The following is a 12,128-nucleotide window of genomic DNA, read 5'->3' as shown; positions in this document are numbered from 1 at the left end:
GGAAAAGAGTACAAACCATGCTTATAGCAAGGGGAAGCCAGGTGAGAAATCTGCTTTCTTTCTTTCAAATTGGGTGCTCACTTTAAGCTGAATGAGGACAGCTGGCTTGGCACTCAGGCGACAGTTGGAATCTTGGTCATGCTCTGGTTTCTCTTCAGAATGAACAAATCTTTCGCCTTTTACTAAAGATTTCCGTGGAGAGGAGCAAAACTGAGTTTTATCTCAATTTTTGCATGCCCCATCTTATTGGGGTTTCTTTTATCGGTTTAAAGATAGAACAAGTGTGCTTTAATGTAAGCTCATTTGCATAGAAATGACAGTAAATGTCTGTTTCTTTTCAAACAGAACTTACTTGACCATACTAATTGCTTGAAAGATCAGGGAGCACATGGAAAAGAGTACAAACCATGCTTATAGCAAGGGGAAGCCAGGTGAGAAATCTGCTTTCTTTCTTTCAAATTGGGTGCTCACTTTGAGCTGAATGAGGACTGCTGGCATGGCACTCAGGCGACAGGTGGAATCTAGGTCATGCTCTGGTTTCTCTTCAGAACATACAAATCTTTCGCCTTTTACTAAAGATTTCCGTGAAAAGGAGCAAAACTGAGTTTTATCTCAATTTTTGCATGCCCAATCTTATTGGGGTTTCTTTTATCGGTTTAAAGATAGAACAAGTGTGCTTTAATGTAAGCTCATTTGCATAGAAATGACAGTAAATGTCTGTTTCTTTTCAAACAGAACTTTCTTGACCATACTAATTGCTTGAAAGATCTGGGAGCACATGGCAAAGAGTACAAACCATGCTTATAGCAAGGGGAAGCCTGGTGAGAGATCTGCTTTCTTTCTTTCAAATTGGGTGCTTACTTTGAGCTGAATGAGGACTGCTGGCATGGCTCTCAGGTGACAGGTGGAATCTTGGTCATGCTCTGGTTTCTCTTCAGAACGAATAAATCTTTCGCCTTTTACTAAAGATTTCCGTGGAGAGGAGCAAAACTGAGTATCTCAATTTTTGCATGCCCCATCTTATTGGGGTTTCTTTTATCGGTTTAAAGATAGAACGAGTGTGCTTTAATGTAAGCTCATTTGCATAGAAATGACAGCAAATGTTTGTTTCTTTTCAAACAGAACTTTCTTGACCATGCTACTTGCTTGAAAGATCAGGGAGCACATGGAAAAGAGTACAAACCATGCTTATAGCAAGGGGAAGCCTGGTGAGAAATCTGCTTTCTTTCTTTCAAATTGGGTGCTCACTTTAAGCTGAATGAGGACTGCTGGCATGGCACTCAGGCGACAGGAGGAATTTTGGTCATGCTCTGGTTTCTCTTCAGAACGAACAAATCTTTCGCCTTTTATTAAAGATTTCCGTGGAGAGGAGCAAAACTGAGTTTTATCTCAATTTTTGCATGCCCTATATTACTGGGGTTTCTTTTATCAATTTAAAGACAGAACGAGTGTGCTTTCTTGGTAGCTTTAATGTAAGTTTATTTGCATAACAATGACAGTAAATGCCTGTTTCTTTTCAAAAAGAACTTTCTTGACCATACTAATTGCTTGAAAGATCTGGGAGCACATGGAAAAGAGTACAAACCATGCTTATAGCAAGGGGAAGCCTGGTGAGAAATCTGCTTTCTTTCTTTCAAATTGGGTGCTCACTTTAAGCTGAATGAGGACTGCTGGCTTGGCGCTCAGGCGACAGGTGGAATCTTGGTCATGCTCTGGTTTCTCTTCAGAACGAATAAATCTTTCGCCTTTTACTAAAGATTTCAGTGGAGAAGAGCAAAACTGAGTTTTATCTCAATTTTTGCATGCCCCATCTTATTGAGGTTTCTTTTATTGGTTTAAAGATAGAAAGAGTGTGCTTTAATGTAAGCTCATTTGCATAGAAATGACAGCAAATGTTTGTTTCTTTTCAAACAGAACTTTCTTGACCATGCTACTTGCTTGAAAGATCAGGGAGCACATGGAAAAGAGTACAAACCATGCTTATAGCAAGGGGAAGCCTGGTGAGAAATCTGCTTTCTTTCTTTCAAATTGGGTGCTCACTTTAAGCTGAATGAGGACTGCTGGCTTGGCACTCAGGCAACAGGTGGAATCTTGGTCATGCTCTGGTTTCTCTTCAGAACGAATTAATATTTCGCCTTTTACTAAAGATTTCCGTGGAGAGGAGCAAAACTGAGTATCTCAATTTTTGCATGCCCCATCTTATTGGGGTTTCTTTTATCGGTGCAAAGATAGAACGAGTGTGCTTTAATGTAAGCTCATTTGCATAGAAATGACAGCAAATGTTTGTTTCTTTTCAAACAGAACTTTCTTGACCATGCTACTTGCTTGAAAGATCAGGGAGCACATGGAAAAGAGTACAAACCATGCTTATAGCAAGGGGAAGCCTGGTGAGAAATCTGCTTTCTTTCTTTCAAATTGGGTGCTCACTTTAAGCTGAATGAGGACTGCTGGCATGGCACTCAGGCGACAGGAGGCATCTTGGTCATGCTCTGGTTTCTCTTCAGAACGAACAAATCTTTCGCCTTTTATTAAAGATTTCCGTGGAGAGGAGCAAAACTGAGTTTTATCTCAATTTTTGCATGCCCTATATTACTGGGGTTTCTTTTATCAGTTTAAAGACAGAACAAGTGTGCTTTCTTGGTAGCTTTAATGTAAGTTTATTTGCATAACAATGACAGTAAATGCCTGTTTCTTTTCAAAAAGAACTTTCTTGACCATACTAATTGCTTGAAAGATCTGGGAGCACATGGAAAAGAGTACAAACCATGCTTATAGCAAGGGGAAGCCTGGTGAGAAATCTGCTTTCTTTCTTTCAAATTGGGTGCTCACTTTAAGCTAAATGAGGACTGCTGGCTTGGCGCTCAGGCGACAGGTGGAATCTTGGTCATGCTCTGGTTTCTCTTCAGAACGAATAAATCTTTCGCCTTTTACTAAAGATTTCAGTGGAGAAGAGCAAAACTGAGTTTTATCTAAATTTTTGCATGCCCCATCTTATTGGGGTTTCTTTTATCGGTTTAAAGATAGAACGAGTGTGCTTTAATGTAAGCTCATTTGCATAGAAATGACAGTAAATGTCTGTTTCTTTTAAAACAGAACTTTCTTGACCATACTAATCGCTTGAAAGATCTGGGAGCACATGGCAAAGAGTACAAACCATGCTTATAGCAAGGGGAAGCCTGGTGAGAAATCTGCTTTCTTTCTTTCAAATTGGGTGCTAACTTTGAGCTGAATGAGGACTGCTGGCATGGCACTCAGGCGACAGGTGGAATCTTGGTCATGCTCTGGTTTCTCTTCAGAACGAACAAATCTTTCGCCTTTTACTAAAGATTTCCGTGGAGAGGAGCAAAACTGAGTTTTATCTCAATTTTTGCATGCCCCATCTTATTGAGGTTTCTTTTATTGGTTTAAAGATAGAACGAGTGTGCTTTAATGTAAGCTCATTTGCATAGAAATGACAGCAAATGTTTGTTTATTTTCAAACAGAACTTTCTTGACCATGCTACTTGCTTGAAAGATCTGGGAGCACATGGAAAACAGTACAAACCATGCTTATAGCAAGGGGAAGCCAGGTGAGAAATCTGCTTTCTTTCAAATTGGGCGCTCACTTTGAGCTGAATGAGGACTGCTGGCTTGGCACTCAGGCGACCGGAGGAATCTTGGTCATGCTCTGGTTTCTCTTCTTAACGAATAAATCTTTCGCCTTTTACTAAAGATTTCCGTGGAGAGGAGCAAAATTGAGTTTTATCGCAATTTTTGCATGCCCCATATTATTGGGGTTTCTTTTATCAGTTTAAAGATAGAACGAGTGTGCTTTCTTGGTAGCTTTAATGTAAGTTTATTTGCATAACAATGACAGTAAATGCCTGTTTCTTTTCAAAAAGAACTTTCTTGACCATACTAATTGCTTGAAAGATCTGGAAGCACATGGCAAAGAGTACAAACCATGCTTATAGCAAGGGGAAGCCTGGTGAGAAATCTGCTTTCTTTCTTTCAAATTGGGTGCTCACTTTGAGCTGAATGAGGACTGCTGGCATGGCACTCAGGCGACAGGTGGAATCTTGGTCATGCTCTGGTTTCTCTTCAGAACGAACAAATCTTTCGCCTTTTACTAAAGATTTCCGTGGAGAGGAGCAAAACTGAGTTTTATCTCAATTTTTGCATGCCCCATCTTATTGGGTTTTATTTTATCGGTTTAAAGATGGAACGAGTGTGCTTTAATGTAAGCTCATTTGCATAGAAATGACAGTAAATGTCTGTTTATTTTCAAACAGAACTTTCTTGAACATACTAATTGCTTGAAAGATCTGGGAGCACATGGAAAAGAGTACAAACCATGCTTATAGCAAGGGGAAGCCTGGTGAGAAATCTGCTTTCTTTCTTTCAAATTGGGTGCTCACTTTAAGCTGAATGAGGACTGCTGGCTTGGCACTCAGGCAACAGGTGGAATCTTGGTCATGCTCTGGTTTCTCTTCAGAACTAGCAAATCTTTCGCCTTTTATTAAAGATTTCTGTGGAGAGGAGCAAAACTGAGTTTTATCTCAATTTTTGCATACCCCATATTATTGGGGTTTCTTTTATCAGTTTAAAGACAGAATGAGTGTGCTTTCTTGGTAGCTTTAATGTAAGTTTATTTGCATAACAATGACAGTAAATTCCTGTTTCTTTTCAAACAGAACTTTCTTGACCATACTAATTACTTGAAAGATCTGGGAGCACATGGAATAGAGTACAAACCATGCTTATAGGAAGTGGAAGCCAGGTGAGAAATCTGCTTTCTTTCTTTCAAATTGGGTGCTCACTTTGAGCTGAATGAGGACTGCTGGCATGGCACTCAGGTGACAGGTGGAATCTTGGTCATGCTCTGGTTTCTCTTCAGAACAAACAAATCTTTTGCCTTTTATTAAAGATTTCTGTGGAGAGGAGCAAAACTGAGTTTTATCTCAATTTTTGCATGCCCCATCTTATTGGGGTTTCTTTTATCGGTTTAAAGATAGAACGAGTGTGCTTTAATGTAAGCTCATTTGCATAGAAATTACAGTAAATGTCTGTTTCTTTTAAAACAGAACTTTCTTGACCATGCTACTTGCTTGAAAGATCAGGGAGCACATGGAAAAGAGTACAAACCATGCTTATAGCAAGGGGAAGCCAGGTGAGAAATCTGCTTTCTTTCTTTCAAATTGGGTGCTCACTTTAAGCTGAATGAGGACTGCTGGCTTGGCACTCAGGCAACAGGTGGAATCTTGGTCATGCTCTGGTTTCTCTTCAGAACGAATAAATATTTCGCCTTTTACTAAAGATTTCCGTGGAGAGGAGCAAAACTGAGTATCTCAATTTTTGCATGCCCCATCTTATTGGGGTTTCTTTTATCGGTTTAAAGATAGAACGAGTGTGCTTTAATGTAAGCTCATTTGCATAGAAATGACAGTAAATGTCTGTTTCTTTTAAAACAGAACTTTCTTGACCATACTAATCGCTTGAAAGATCTGGGAGCACATGGCAAAGAGTACAAACCATGCTTATAGCAAGGGGAAGCCTGGTGAGAAATCTGCTTTCTTTCTTTCAAATTGGGTGCTCACTTTAAGCTGAATGAGGACTACTGGCTTGGCGCTCAGGCGACAGGTGGAATCTTGGTCATGCTCTGGTTTCTCTTCAGAACGAATAAATCTTTCGCCTTTTACTAAAGATTTCAGTGGAGAAGAGCAAAACTGAGTTTTATCTCTATTTTTGCATGCCCCATCTTATTGGGGTTTCTTTTATCGGTTTAAAGATAGAACGAGTGTGCTTTAATGTAAGCTCATTTGCATAGAAATGACAGCAAATGTTTGTTTCTTTTCAAACAGAACTTTCTTGACCATGCTACTTGCTTGAAAGATCTGGAAGCACATGGCAAAGAGTACAAACCATGCTTATAGCAAGGGGAAGCCTGGTGAGAAATCTGCTTTCTTTCTTTCAAATTGGGTGCTCACTTTGAGCTGAATGAGGACTGCTGGCATGGCACTCAGGCGACAGGTGGAATCTTGGTCATGCTCTGGTTTCTCTTCAGAACGAACAAATCTTTCGCCTTTTACTAAAGATTTCCGTGGAGAGGAGCAAAACTGAGTTTTATCTCAATTTTTGCATGCCCCATCTTATTGGGTTTTATTTTATCGGTTTAAAGATGGAACGAGTGTGCTTTAATGTAAGCTCATTTGCATAGAAATGACAGTAAATGTCTGTTTATTTTCAAACAGAACTTTCTTGAACATACTAATTGCTTGAAAGATCTGGGAGCACATGGAAAAGAGTACAAACCATGCTTATAGCAAGGGGAAGCCTGGTGAGAAATCTGCTTTCTTTCTTTCAAATTGGGTGCTCACTTTAAGCTGAATGAGGACTGCTGGCTTGGCACTCAGGCAACAGGTGGAATCTTGGTCATGCTCTGGTTTCTCTTCAGAACTAGCAAATCTTTCGCCTTTTATTAAAGATTTCTGTGGAGAGGAGCAAAACTGAGTTTTATCTCAATTTTTGCATACCCCATATTATTGGGGTTTCTTTTATCAGTTTAAAGACAGAATGAGTGTGCTTTCTTGGTAGCTTTAATGTAAGTTTATTTGCATAACAATGACAGTAAATTCCTGTTTCTTTTCAAACAGAACTTTCTTGACCATACTAATTACTTGAAAGATCTGGGAGCACATGGAATAGAGTACAAACCATGCTTATAGGAAGTGGAAGCCAGGTGAGAAATCTGCTTTCTTTCTTTCAAATTGGGTGCTCACTTTGAGCTGAATGAGGACTGCTGGCATGGCACTCAGGTGACAGGTGGAATCTTGGTCATGCTCTGGTTTCTCTTCAGAACAAACAAATCTTTTGCCTTTTATTAAAGATTTCTGTGGAGAGGAGCAAAACTGAGTTTTATCTCAATTTTTGCATGCCCCATCTTATTGGGGTTTCTTTTATCGGTTTAAAGATAGAACGAGTGTGCTTTAATGTAAGCTCATTTGCATAGAAATTACAGTAAATGTCTGTTTCTTTTAAAACAGAACTTTCTTGACCATGCTACTTGCTTGAAAGATCAGGGAGCACATGGAAAAGAGTACAAACCATGCTTATAGCAAGGGGAAGCCAGGTGAGAAATCTGCTTTCTTTCTTTCAAATTGGGTGCTCACTTTAAGCTGAATGAGGACTGCTGGCTTGGCACTCAGGCAACAGGTGGAATCTTGGTCATGCTCTGGTTTCTCTTCAGAACGAATAAATATTTCGCCTTTTACTAAAGATTTCCGTGGAGAGGAGCAAAACTGAGTATCTCAATTTTTGCATGCCCCATCTTATTGGGGTTTCTTTTATCGGTTTAAAGATAGAACGAGTGTGCTTTAATGTAAGCTCATTTGCATAGAAATGACAGTAAATGTCTGTTTCTTTTAAAACAGAACTTTCTTGACCATACTAATCGCTTGAAAGATCTGGGAGCACATGGCAAAGAGTACAAACCATGCTTATAGCAAGGGGAAGCCTGGTGAGAAATCTGCTTTCTTTCTTTCAAATTGGGTGCTCACTTTAAGCTGAATGAGGACTACTGGCTTGGCGCTCAGGCGACAGGTGGAATCTTGGTCATGCTCTGGTTTCTCTTCAGAACGAATAAATCTTTCGCCTTTTACTAAAGATTTCAGTGGAGAAGAGCAAAACTGAGTTTTATCTCTATTTTTGCATGCCCCATCTTATTGGGGTTTCTTTTATCGGTTTAAAGATAGAACGAGTGTGCTTTAATGTAAGCTCATTTGCATAGAAATGACAGCAAATGTTTGTTTCTTTTCAAACAGAACTTTCTTGACCATGCTACTTGCTTGAAAGATCAGGGAGCACATGGAAAAGAGTACAAACCATGCTTATAGCAAGGGGAAGCCTGGTGAGAAATCTGCTTTCTTTCTTTCAAATTGGGTGCTCACTTTAAGCTGAATGAGGACTGCTGGCTTGGCGCTCAGGCGACAGGTGGAATCTTGGTCATGCTCTGGTTTCTCTTCAGAACGAATAAATCTTTCGCCTTTTACTAAAGATTTCAGTGGAGAAGAGCAAAACTGAGTTTTATCTCAATTTTTGCATGCCCCATCTTATTGGGGTTTCTTTTATCGGTTTAAAGATAGAACGAGTGTGCTTTAATGTAAGCTCATTTGCATAGAAATGACAGCAAATGTTTGTTTCTTTTCAAACAGAACTTTCTTGACCATGCTACTTGCTTGAAAGATCTGGGAGCACATGGCAAAGAGTACAAACCATGCTTATAGCAAGGGGAAGCCTGGTGAGAAATCTGCTTTCTTTCTTTCAAATTGGGTGCTAACTTTGAGCTGAATGAGGACTGCTGGCATGGCACTCAGGCGACAGGTGGAATCTTGGTCATGCTCTGGTTTCTCTTCAGAACGAACAAATCTTTCGCCTTTTACTAAAGATTTCCGTGGAGAGGAGCAAAACTGAGTTTTATCTCAATTTTTGCATGCCCCATCTTATTGAGGTTTCTTTTATTGGTTTAAAGATAGAACGAGTGTGCTTTAATGTAAGCTCATTTGCATAGAAATGACAGCAAATGTTTGTTTCTTTTCAAACAGAACTTTCTTGACCATGCTACTTGCTTGAAAGATCTGGGAGCACATGGAAAACAGTACAAACTATGCTTATAGCAAGGGGAAGCCAGGTGAGAAATCTGCTTTCTTTCAAATTGGGCGCTCACTTTGAGCTGAATGAGGACTGCTGGCTTGGCACTCAGGCGACAGGAGGAATCTTGGTCATGCTTTGGTTTCTCTTCTTAATGAATAAATCTTTCGCCTTTTACTAAAGATTTCCGTGGAGAGGAGCAAAACTGAGTTTTATCTCAATTTTTGCATACCCCATATTATTGGGGTTTCTTTTATCAGTTTAAAGACAGAATGAGTGTGCTTTCTTGGTAGCTTTAATGTAAGTTTATTTGCATAACAATGACAGTAAATTCCTGTTTCTTTTCAAACAGAACTTTCTTGACCATACTAATTACTTGAAAGATCTGGGAGCTCATGGAATAGAGTACAAACCATGCTTATAGCAAGGGGAAGCCTGGTTAGAAATCTGCTTTCTTTCAAATTGGGTGCTCACTTTAAGCTGAATGAGGACAGCTGGCTTGGCACTCAGGCGACAGGTGGAATCTTGGTCATGCTCTGGTTTCTCTTCAGAATGAACAAATCTTTCGCCTTTTATTAAAGATTCTGTGGAGAGGAGCAAAACTGAGTTTTATCTCAATTTTTGCATGCCCCATCTTATTGGGGTTTCTTTTATCGGTTTAAAGATAGAACGAGTGTGCTTTAATGTAAGCTCATTTGCATAGAAATGACAGTAAATGTCTGTTTCTTTTCAAACAGAACTTTCTTGACCATACTAATTGCTTGAAAGATCAGGGAGCACATGGAAAAGAGTACAAACCATGCTTATAGCAAGGGGAAGCCAGGTGAGAAATCTGCTTTCTTTCTTTCAAATTGGGTGCTCACTTTGAGCTGAATGAGGACTGCTGGCATGGCACTCAGGCGACAGGTGGAATCTTGGTCATGCTCTGGTTTCTCTTCAGAACGAACAAATCTTTCGCCTTTTACTAAAGATTTCCGTGGAGAGGAGCAAAACTGAGTTTTATCTCAATTTTTGCATGCCCCATCTTATTGGGGTTTCTTTTATCGGTTTAAAGATAGAACAAGTGTGCTTTAATGTAAGCTCATTTGCATAGAAATGACAGTAAATGTCTGTTTCTTTTCAAACAGAACTTACTTGACCATACTAATTGCTTGAAAGATCAGGGAGCACATGGAAAAGAGTACAAACCATGCTTATAGCAAGGGGAAGCCAGGTGAGAAATCTGCTTTCTTTCTTTCAAATTGGGTGCTCACTTTGAGCTGAATGAGGACTGCTGGCATGGCACTCAGGCGACAGGTGGAATCTAGGTCATGCTCTGGTTTCTCTTCAGAACATACACATCTTTCACCTTTTACTAAAGATTTCCGTGAAAAGGAGCAAAACTGAGTTTTATCTCAATTTTTGCATGCCCAATCTTATTGGGGTTTCTTTTATCGGTTTAAAGATAGAACAAGTGTGCTTTAATGTAAGCTCATTTGCATAGAAATGACAGTAAATGTCTGTTTCTTTTCAAACAGAACTTTCTTGACCATACTAATTGCTTGAAAGATCTGGGAGCACATGGCAAAAGAGTACAAACCATGCTATTAGCAAGGGGAAGCCTGGTGAGAGATCTGCTTTCTTTCTTTCAAATTGGGTGCTTACTTTGAGCTGAATGAGGACTGCTGGCATGGCTCTCAGGTGACAGGTGGAATCTTGGTCATGCTCTGGTTTCTCTTCAGAACGAATAAATATTTCGCCTTTTACTAAAGATTTCCGTGGAGAGGAGCAAAACTGAGTATCTCAATTTTTGCATGCCCCATCTTATTGGGGTTTCTTTTATCGGTTTAAAGATAGAACGAGTGTGCTTTAATGTAAGCTCATTTGCATAGAAATGACAGCAAATGTTTGTTTCTTTTCAAACAGAACTTTCTTGACCATGCTACTTGCTTGAAAGATCAGGGAGCACATGGAAAAGAGTACAAACCATGCTTATAGCAAGGGGAAGCCTGGTGAGAAATCTGCTTTCTTTCTTTCAAATTGGGTGCTCACTTTAAGCTGAATGAGGACTGCTGGCTTGGCGCTCAGGCGACAGGTGGAATCTTGGTCATGCTCTGGTTTCTCTTCAGAACGAATAAATCTTTCGCCTTTTACTAAAGATTTCAGTGGAGAAGAGCAAAACTGAGTTTTATCTAAATTTTTGCATGTCCCATCTTATTGGGGTTTCTTTTATCGGTTTAAAGATAGAACGAGTGTGCTTTAATGTAAGCTCATTTGCATAGAAATGACAGTAAATGTCTGTTTCTTTTAAAACAGAACTTTCTTGACCATACTAATCGCTTGAAAGATCTGGGAGCACATGGCAAAGAGTACAAACCATGCTTATAGCAAGGGGAAGCCTGGTGAGAAATCTGCTTTCTTTCTTTCAAATTGGGTGCTAACTTTGAGCTGAATGAGGACTGCTGGCATGGCACTCAGGCGACAGGTGGAATCTTGGTCATGCTCTGGTTTCTCTTCAGAACGAATAAATCTTTCGCCTTTTACTAAAGATTTCAGTGGAGAAGAGCAAAACTGAGTTTTATCTCAATTTTTGCATGCCCCATCTTATTGAGGTTTCTTTTATTGGTTTAAAGATAGAACGAGTGTGCTTTAATGTAAGCTCATTTGCATAGAAATGACAGCAAATGTTTGTTTCTTTTCAAACAGAACTTTCTTGACCATGCTACTTGCTTGAAAGATCAGGGAGCACATGGAAAAGAGTACAAACCATGCTTATAGCAAGGGGAAGCCTGGTGAGAAATCTGCTTTCTTTCAAATTGGGTGCTCACTTTAAGCTGAATGAGGACAGCTGGCTTGGCACTCAGGCGACAGGTGGAATCTTGGTCATGCTCTGGTTTCTCTTCAGAATGAACAAATCTTTCGCCTTTTATTAAAGATTCTGTGGAGAGGAGCAAAACTGAGTTTTATCTCAATTTTTGCATGCCCCATCTTATTGGGGTTTCTTTTATCGGTTTAAAGATAGAACGAGTGTGCTTTAATGTAAGCTCATTTGCATAGAAATGACAGTAAATGTCTGTTTCTTTTCAAACAGAACTTTCTTGACCATACTAATTGCTTGAAAGATCAGGGAGCACATGGAAAAGAGTACAAACCATGCTTATAGCAAGGGGAAGCCAGGTGAGAAATCTGCTTTCTTTCTTTCAAATTGGGTGCTCACTTTGAGCTGAATGAGGACTGCTGGCATGGCACTCAGGCGACAGGTGGAATCTTGGTCATGCTCTGGTTTCTCTTCAGAACGAACAAATCTTTCGCCTTTTACTAAAGATTTCCGTGGAGAGGAGCAAAACTGAGTTTTATCTCAATTTTTGCATGCCCCATCTTATTGGGGTTTCTTTTATCGGTTTAAAGATAGAACAAGTGTGCTTTAATGTAAGCTCATTTGCATAGAAATGACAGTAAATGTCTGTTTCTTTTCAAACAGAACTTACTTGACCATACTAATTGCTTGAAAGATCAGGGAGCAC

General features: G+C 39.6%; 31 non-coding genes across 31 annotated transcripts; all 31 read left to right on the top strand.

Moving 5' to 3' along the window:
• The first annotated feature begins 138 nt into the window (after window positions 1-138).
• Window positions 139-254, top strand: LOC135024509 (U5 spliceosomal RNA). Its single transcript, XR_010221328.1, has one exon. It is a non-coding gene; the product is annotated as a U5 spliceosomal RNA (small nuclear RNA).
• A 274-nt stretch (window positions 255-528) lies between these two features.
• LOC135025021 (U5 spliceosomal RNA) lies at window positions 529-644 on the top strand. The gene has a single exon (XR_010221828.1). It is a non-coding gene; the product is annotated as a U5 spliceosomal RNA (small nuclear RNA).
• A 274-nt stretch (window positions 645-918) lies between these two features.
• Window positions 919-1,031, top strand: LOC135024855 (U5 spliceosomal RNA). Its single transcript, XR_010221666.1, has one exon. It is a non-coding gene; the product is annotated as a U5 spliceosomal RNA (small nuclear RNA).
• Window positions 1,032-1,305: 274 nt separating this feature from the next.
• LOC135024827 (U5 spliceosomal RNA) lies at window positions 1,306-1,421 on the top strand. The gene has a single exon (XR_010221639.1). It is a non-coding gene; the product is annotated as a U5 spliceosomal RNA (small nuclear RNA).
• A 286-nt stretch (window positions 1,422-1,707) lies between these two features.
• On the top strand, window positions 1,708-1,823 carry LOC135024432 (U5 spliceosomal RNA). Its single transcript, XR_010221255.1, has one exon. It is a non-coding gene; the product is annotated as a U5 spliceosomal RNA (small nuclear RNA).
• Window positions 1,824-2,097: 274 nt separating this feature from the next.
• On the top strand, window positions 2,098-2,210 carry LOC135024517 (U5 spliceosomal RNA). The gene has a single exon (XR_010221336.1). It is a non-coding gene; the product is annotated as a U5 spliceosomal RNA (small nuclear RNA).
• A 274-nt stretch (window positions 2,211-2,484) lies between these two features.
• Window positions 2,485-2,600, top strand: LOC135024826 (U5 spliceosomal RNA). The gene has a single exon (XR_010221638.1). It is a non-coding gene; the product is annotated as a U5 spliceosomal RNA (small nuclear RNA).
• A 286-nt stretch (window positions 2,601-2,886) lies between these two features.
• Window positions 2,887-3,002, top strand: LOC135025003 (U5 spliceosomal RNA). The gene has a single exon (XR_010221810.1). It is a non-coding gene; the product is annotated as a U5 spliceosomal RNA (small nuclear RNA).
• Window positions 3,003-3,276: 274 nt separating this feature from the next.
• LOC135024673 (U5 spliceosomal RNA) lies at window positions 3,277-3,392 on the top strand. The gene has a single exon (XR_010221486.1). It is a non-coding gene; the product is annotated as a U5 spliceosomal RNA (small nuclear RNA).
• A 270-nt stretch (window positions 3,393-3,662) lies between these two features.
• On the top strand, window positions 3,663-3,778 carry LOC135024689 (U5 spliceosomal RNA). Its single transcript, XR_010221503.1, has one exon. It is a non-coding gene; the product is annotated as a U5 spliceosomal RNA (small nuclear RNA).
• Window positions 3,779-4,064: 286 nt separating this feature from the next.
• Window positions 4,065-4,180, top strand: LOC135024649 (U5 spliceosomal RNA). The gene has a single exon (XR_010221463.1). It is a non-coding gene; the product is annotated as a U5 spliceosomal RNA (small nuclear RNA).
• A 274-nt stretch (window positions 4,181-4,454) lies between these two features.
• On the top strand, window positions 4,455-4,570 carry LOC135024470 (U5 spliceosomal RNA). Its single transcript, XR_010221291.1, has one exon. It is a non-coding gene; the product is annotated as a U5 spliceosomal RNA (small nuclear RNA).
• A 286-nt stretch (window positions 4,571-4,856) lies between these two features.
• Window positions 4,857-4,972, top strand: LOC135025083 (U5 spliceosomal RNA). Its single transcript, XR_010221889.1, has one exon. It is a non-coding gene; the product is annotated as a U5 spliceosomal RNA (small nuclear RNA).
• A 274-nt stretch (window positions 4,973-5,246) lies between these two features.
• LOC135024409 (U5 spliceosomal RNA) lies at window positions 5,247-5,359 on the top strand. The gene has a single exon (XR_010221233.1). It is a non-coding gene; the product is annotated as a U5 spliceosomal RNA (small nuclear RNA).
• A 274-nt stretch (window positions 5,360-5,633) lies between these two features.
• LOC135024388 (U5 spliceosomal RNA) lies at window positions 5,634-5,749 on the top strand. The gene has a single exon (XR_010221213.1). It is a non-coding gene; the product is annotated as a U5 spliceosomal RNA (small nuclear RNA).
• A 274-nt stretch (window positions 5,750-6,023) lies between these two features.
• LOC135024647 (U5 spliceosomal RNA) lies at window positions 6,024-6,139 on the top strand. The gene has a single exon (XR_010221461.1). It is a non-coding gene; the product is annotated as a U5 spliceosomal RNA (small nuclear RNA).
• Window positions 6,140-6,413: 274 nt separating this feature from the next.
• On the top strand, window positions 6,414-6,529 carry LOC135024469 (U5 spliceosomal RNA). Its single transcript, XR_010221290.1, has one exon. It is a non-coding gene; the product is annotated as a U5 spliceosomal RNA (small nuclear RNA).
• Window positions 6,530-6,815: 286 nt separating this feature from the next.
• Window positions 6,816-6,931, top strand: LOC135025082 (U5 spliceosomal RNA). The gene has a single exon (XR_010221888.1). It is a non-coding gene; the product is annotated as a U5 spliceosomal RNA (small nuclear RNA).
• Window positions 6,932-7,205: 274 nt separating this feature from the next.
• Window positions 7,206-7,318, top strand: LOC135024408 (U5 spliceosomal RNA). The gene has a single exon (XR_010221232.1). It is a non-coding gene; the product is annotated as a U5 spliceosomal RNA (small nuclear RNA).
• A 274-nt stretch (window positions 7,319-7,592) lies between these two features.
• Window positions 7,593-7,708, top strand: LOC135024387 (U5 spliceosomal RNA). The gene has a single exon (XR_010221212.1). It is a non-coding gene; the product is annotated as a U5 spliceosomal RNA (small nuclear RNA).
• Window positions 7,709-7,982: 274 nt separating this feature from the next.
• LOC135024989 (U5 spliceosomal RNA) lies at window positions 7,983-8,098 on the top strand. The gene has a single exon (XR_010221796.1). It is a non-coding gene; the product is annotated as a U5 spliceosomal RNA (small nuclear RNA).
• A 274-nt stretch (window positions 8,099-8,372) lies between these two features.
• On the top strand, window positions 8,373-8,488 carry LOC135024672 (U5 spliceosomal RNA). The gene has a single exon (XR_010221485.1). It is a non-coding gene; the product is annotated as a U5 spliceosomal RNA (small nuclear RNA).
• A 270-nt stretch (window positions 8,489-8,758) lies between these two features.
• On the top strand, window positions 8,759-8,874 carry LOC135024774 (U5 spliceosomal RNA). The gene has a single exon (XR_010221587.1). It is a non-coding gene; the product is annotated as a U5 spliceosomal RNA (small nuclear RNA).
• A 282-nt stretch (window positions 8,875-9,156) lies between these two features.
• Window positions 9,157-9,271, top strand: LOC135024559 (U5 spliceosomal RNA). Its single transcript, XR_010221378.1, has one exon. It is a non-coding gene; the product is annotated as a U5 spliceosomal RNA (small nuclear RNA).
• Window positions 9,272-9,545: 274 nt separating this feature from the next.
• LOC135024614 (U5 spliceosomal RNA) lies at window positions 9,546-9,661 on the top strand. The gene has a single exon (XR_010221428.1). It is a non-coding gene; the product is annotated as a U5 spliceosomal RNA (small nuclear RNA).
• Window positions 9,662-9,935: 274 nt separating this feature from the next.
• On the top strand, window positions 9,936-10,051 carry LOC135024554 (U5 spliceosomal RNA). Its single transcript, XR_010221373.1, has one exon. It is a non-coding gene; the product is annotated as a U5 spliceosomal RNA (small nuclear RNA).
• Window positions 10,052-10,326: 275 nt separating this feature from the next.
• LOC135024407 (U5 spliceosomal RNA) lies at window positions 10,327-10,439 on the top strand. Its single transcript, XR_010221231.1, has one exon. It is a non-coding gene; the product is annotated as a U5 spliceosomal RNA (small nuclear RNA).
• A 274-nt stretch (window positions 10,440-10,713) lies between these two features.
• Window positions 10,714-10,829, top strand: LOC135025071 (U5 spliceosomal RNA). The gene has a single exon (XR_010221877.1). It is a non-coding gene; the product is annotated as a U5 spliceosomal RNA (small nuclear RNA).
• Window positions 10,830-11,103: 274 nt separating this feature from the next.
• On the top strand, window positions 11,104-11,219 carry LOC135024431 (U5 spliceosomal RNA). The gene has a single exon (XR_010221254.1). It is a non-coding gene; the product is annotated as a U5 spliceosomal RNA (small nuclear RNA).
• Window positions 11,220-11,489: 270 nt separating this feature from the next.
• LOC135024558 (U5 spliceosomal RNA) lies at window positions 11,490-11,604 on the top strand. The gene has a single exon (XR_010221377.1). It is a non-coding gene; the product is annotated as a U5 spliceosomal RNA (small nuclear RNA).
• A 274-nt stretch (window positions 11,605-11,878) lies between these two features.
• On the top strand, window positions 11,879-11,994 carry LOC135024603 (U5 spliceosomal RNA). Its single transcript, XR_010221417.1, has one exon. It is a non-coding gene; the product is annotated as a U5 spliceosomal RNA (small nuclear RNA).
• The last annotated feature ends 134 nt before the right edge of the window (window positions 11,995-12,128 follow it).

This window comes from Pseudophryne corroboree, unplaced genomic scaffold, assembly GCF_028390025.1.
Source record: "Pseudophryne corroboree isolate aPseCor3 unplaced genomic scaffold, aPseCor3.hap2 scaffold_410, whole genome shotgun sequence".
Lineage (NCBI taxonomy): Eukaryota > Metazoa > Chordata > Amphibia > Anura > Myobatrachidae > Pseudophryne > Pseudophryne corroboree.
The sequence above is the reverse complement of the archived record's forward strand: the minus strand, read 5'-3'. Positions and strand labels throughout refer to the sequence as shown.